Below are 5,535 nucleotides of genomic sequence, written 5' to 3' on the forward strand. Positions count from 1 at the left end.
ATTATCCTTAGTACTTTGACAGCTAGAGAAGTTAGGTGTGAAGGGGGATGGGAAATTAGTCAAACTAGTACAATTCAGGCTTCACAAAAGACTGCAATTTAGCCACTCTAAAAAGAAGCAGCAGTAAAAAGCACTTAGAAGGTCTGTTCTGTGGCATTTGCAATGACATGAATTGTTACTTAAAACTAACTGACTGAAACACAGCAGGGTATGCATGGAAAATCAATGCAGTGAGAGGAGCTTTAGGAAGAAAGAGGCCTGTGTGATGTCATTTTTACACACAAGCACTGGATTGTGGGATACCTACAGGCAGAGTAAACAACTAGAATTACTTTAAGATGTCAGGCCCTATGCGGTTAGACTCAGAAACTACATATAAAAATATTTAAAAACCTGTAAAGTGTCATATAGTGGTGTTAAAATGTAGGAAACATCAACCCATGATGAAATAAACATGTTTTTCAGTCTGTGGATGCGGTTCTCCTTTAAGAGGCTTACTCAACATCACACAGCAGACAAATGCAGGCTAAGGGAATCTAACCCTCTGCCACATGAAGTAGCTTGTTAACAGCTCATAGATGTAATCCTCTGTGCTAACTGCCAGAATAAAACAGTGGTTAGATATCATGAAATAAATAGCAATATCTTAACCACATATGTGCTGTAAGTACCACAAGGACCTCTTCCTTATCAGCAGGAAGACTAACCTCTCCTTTCATAAAATGCAATCCAGTGAAAATATGCTGAATTTATTTATTTATTTACATTTACAAACATTGTAATATATAAGTATTTACCAAATGGCATTAAATCTGTCGTTCCCATAACCCCTTTCTTTCTCTACACTCAAAGCATTTATTTTACAGGATTTAGATGAGAGCTCCAAATTAGTTAAACGGTATCCCTATACTTAGTCGAGTGCAAAGCAGATGAAATAAAAATCATCAGTATCTATTTACTGATTTGGGACTGCACAATCACTTTTTACCAAAGAAGTCACTGCCATTGCAGTTTATATTTATGCACTAATGGTTACAACAGTGTAAGCCTTTTTTCCCGTGGTTGTGCAGCCACAGAGTTAATATATATATATATATATATATATATATATATATATATATATATATATATATATATATATATATATATATATAAAAGGAAGAGGGGTGTGAAAGTAAATCTCCCAAGTGAGTGGCGCAGGAGGCTTTCCTCCTTGCAAAAATGCTTTTTTTTGGTAGCGGCATTGAATTCACTTGACAAATAGCAACTGGAACTAGCCAAAAATAAATCATTCAATCTGAGTCTCCAGTCCTTCTGAAAGTAACAATGTTACAGGTAGATAAAAAAATAAATAAACAAAGAAACAAACAAAAAGTCAAATAAATAAATGAGGTAATGTGAACTCTTTAAAATAAATGCCTTTTTAAAATGTGACAGCTTCTACATCGTAAATCTTTCATTTCTACCTTTTGCATATGTATAAGATTTATTTTCTTCCTTCATCTCACAACCAAACTCAATATTTTCAAGTCTCATAGGTAGATACTAGGCAATCAATCATCAGACTATTTAAGGCCTTGCCCAGAGCATGCACTTTCAAGACTTACCACTTGCTTCATGAGGAACACAGACCATGTTCTTCTTTCATCTTTTTCCCGGTTAGGGGTTGCCACAGAGGAACTCCAGTCCACTAATGATTGGCAGTAGATATTTTACAGGTGCTGAGATAGCAGCTCGACACCCAACTTTCAATGAAGGCACTCCCATTCTACGCATGTCTTCCAAACGCCACTCGACTGCAGGGGGACATGCAGACTCCACACAGAAGGTGCTGCAGCCGAGAATCGAACAGGAGAACCTCTTGCTGTGAGGCAACAACATTACCGCTGCACCACAGACCATAGGTCTTATAAAAGAATTTGTAAGTACCCATCCAATTCTATGCTGAAGGTATAAGAATGAATGGAACAGATACACCACTAAAATATAGCAGGAAGGAGATTAGTTCAGGTGAAGCAATATGGGGGATGTTCAAAAGTTTAAACAAAGGTATCACAGACAGCTAAACAACTCAGGCAGTAAATGCAACTTTGGATATATGAGAGGTGATACAGAGGTACAAGAGGATGCACAATGTCAGATACTGAAACCACTGCAGGGAAAAAGACAACCAGGAAGTGCAGTAGGGCTACATGCCAGTAAAAAAGAAGAGCAGGAAATAATCACATCACAGATGCAACCACAAGGAAGTGAGAAAGGAGACAATATAGTATTGGGGTGATAAGTGAAAGAGCTATGTCAAAGGGCAGAAGAACAATAAGCCTCTCCCAAAGGAGATTTAGGCACAAAAAGAGAGAAAGAACCAGAAACAGAGACAGACAATGGAGAGCTCCAAGGAAATGTGAGGACAGAGTGCACAATGCTTTGGATTACTCAGACATGACCTGCTGTACAAAAGATGCACTTAAGCTGCAGATAAGCATTTATGATGGATGACAAGTCAAAAATGTTTAAGTCAGGACTACAAAAGGAATGAAAGTGACCACAAAGAGAGAGAAAAGCAACACGTAAGTGAAAAGAATGGCCACTGAAAACCAGGTGACCATGGACAAGTAGGAAGAATGTACTAAATGAAGCAGAATACAGCATCAAAACTTCACAAATACTGCAGGGAACTGCATCATTTCCCGGGACAATGATGGGTAATGCATTTAAGGGGGCATGAGGCTAGCCTCCAATGTAAGCAATATATTGTTCATAGCTGTGTAATGAAGTACAATAACCTGCAATAAACATAAGTTTAATGTCTAAGTCTTAGAATAAATAAGTAATAATTCCTGAGGTAACAGAAGGGGCATGAAAAGATATATATAGTAGGAAAAAGTAGGAAAGTAAGGCAAACCTACGAATATAATGTTCAGCTTGAAAGGTATGTTCAGAGGAAGGGATATGCTGAATGACAGCAACTGGTAAAGTGAAGAGGTGTTGCAGAAGCAGCAACGGAGAAAGAGTTAATAACACAGAACAGCAAGGGTTCATGAAATCATTTCACAAGAAGAAGAATACAGGAAAAGTTAAACAGACATTGTTTTATTACAAGAAATTAAGGTGAAAATCAGTGATGGGATGAGATACTCTGTTATGACTACCCAAATGGAAAAATCTACAAGATGGGAAGGGGGTTGAAAGACAGCAGTTACAATTCTCTTTCATTTAGGGTTTCAGACAGCCATGGAGAAAGTGATAAAAAGCAGGACAGGCAGATGGATCATTTGGCAGAAAAGAGTAGGTGAAGCATGTTGGACAATAGAAAACATAAATGCACCAAGTTTTTGCTAACTGGGCATATACAAGAAGATATGGAATATAGATAATGGGGAGGGGGGATAATGCCACAAGAGAACCTGAAAAATACAGGTTATATGTAAAGAGAGAATACATCATAAAGATGAGACAAAAATGACGGAGGAAGGGTGGCTGGATATTTGGAGAGAATAGTACCCAAATAAGAAAGAATATACCTGCACAAGATGCATTATGATACAAGCAAGCAGGTTAGGCAGGTTCTTAGAGAAGGAAAACCTACTGGAAATATTGGTTAGAGATCCAAATGCAGGAGAGTCAAACATCAGATCATACAGCAGTGAGGCTTCAGGGAAGTGTGCAAGAACAGCACTTTGCACAAAAGGTTGCACCCTTGCCTTTGGTGCAGAAGGCTGTGGGTTCTATTCCCACATCAGGTAGATTGAATACTGACACTGGTTTGTGTTGCGCTTTGTATGAGACATTAAACCAAAGCCGCATCTACTAGAGTTGGTGGTAGCTATGGTGAATGTAAAAGATCCCACGGCACTTATCAGAAAGAGTAGCAGTCCTTTATTTATATACAAAATATGTCTTATTTACAACATATTTACAAATGTACAAACATTTATTTTTTATTTATTTTAAATCTGTTTACTGGGAAAGTCTGACTTGGAATGAGCCAATTTTCAGTGGATGCCCAGGGAGAAACACTCCAGATGCATGTCTTTGTAATGTGGGAGGAAACCGGAACACCCAGCGGAAACCCACACGAATGGAGGGAGGACAAGCAGTCTCCACACAGAAGGCACCCCAGTCGAGAGTCAACTGGTATATAGATAGATATACACATACATTTACACATATTCATCATTTCCTTTACAGTCATACCTATTAGACCCCCACTCTTTTCTCCATAATTATCATCTGATTTTACTTAATATTTTTACTTAATATTGTTGCTAAAATCCATTTACCATTAAACATAATTTCATTTATTCTTTCATTCCATATAACCCATGTGACACAAAATAACTTTTTATCTATTCCTTTAACATATTCTTTATTTCTATTCTTGCAATCTTCATATTTAATCACATCCATGTTTATTTTAAACACTTGTTTTATATCTTCAAAAAATTCTCTTTATGTAGTTTTCCCCAGAATGTTTTTAGTCTTTTACATTTCAAAAATATGTGCTCCATAGTTTCTTCTTCTTGGCAATGTAAACATACGCTATCGCTTTTCTTTTTATATGGCATAGTTAAGTTAACAATTACCAGTCACCGCAAAAAACCATGACACTCACCATTTGCTTCTTATATTTATAGCTCTCATTTTTTTCATCTATTTTCCCATGGCTTTACATAGTACTGTTTTATCATTACATTCTTACACCATGCCAAAAAGCAGCCTATACCACTGGGTTAATTAACGCTAAACCTCCTTCCTTTCTATTTACATATAAAATCCTTTTTTTACTGAGTTTAATCTAGAACCCCATATAAATGAAAACTATTATCTGCAATAATTCCTTTTCAAATACTGTTGGCTACATAAATACACTTGCTAAGTATGCTATTTTCCCATCAGTACTGAATTTATCAAATAAGCCTTTTTTCTGAATGATAATTTATATGTTTCCAGAAAAGACAAGTTTGTTTTATTTCTTCTATTGTTTTTCCCCACTGAATTCTACTTACATCGTTATTCAAAATTTTATACCTAACACAGAAATTTCACTCATTATAAAACAATACCCTCATCTTTACTACATCACCTAAGCCTTTACTTTTCTCTTTATTTAAAGCTATCCCTATCACCTCTTGACACTAATTTGTGCAAATTATTACTTCTTTTATCCAAAGTTTGTTTTTTACAATGATTATATGTCATCTGCATATGTTATCAGAACTGGAATTCTTAACCCTTCAGGTGTTATATACCCTACCTCCTTCATTTTGGAATTTATTTCACAACACAGTTGAGTTGGCCTAGTGGTATGTTTCTCTGACTGTAGTTCAGAGGGTCTGGGGTTCAGTACTTGGCAGGGGTGTCTTTTTACTCTGTATCATACAGATTGCTCATAGGTGATCTGTGTCTTGCCTACAAGGCAATCTCAGACCCTCCTCTACTACAGATGCTCCATACTGTCACATTCATAACTAATGCAAAGAGTATACAACTCATTGTGCATCCGTGTCTTACACCACTGTTCATATGCACTCTTGG

The 5,535-nt window shown here is 36.7% G+C and overlaps 1 pseudogene; it reads right to left on the bottom strand.

The window, feature by feature from the left end:
* Positions 1–605: 605 nt before the first annotated feature.
* On the bottom strand, positions 606–726 carry LOC122817467 (annotated as a pseudogene).
* Positions 727–5,535: the final 4,809 nt, after the last annotated feature.

The sequence above is a fragment of the Protopterus annectens genome, chromosome 12.part0 (assembly GCF_019279795.1).
Source record: "Protopterus annectens isolate FY-2018-M chromosome 12.part0, PAN1.0, whole genome shotgun sequence".
NCBI lineage: Eukaryota > Metazoa > Chordata > Ceratodontiformes > Protopteridae > Protopterus > Protopterus annectens.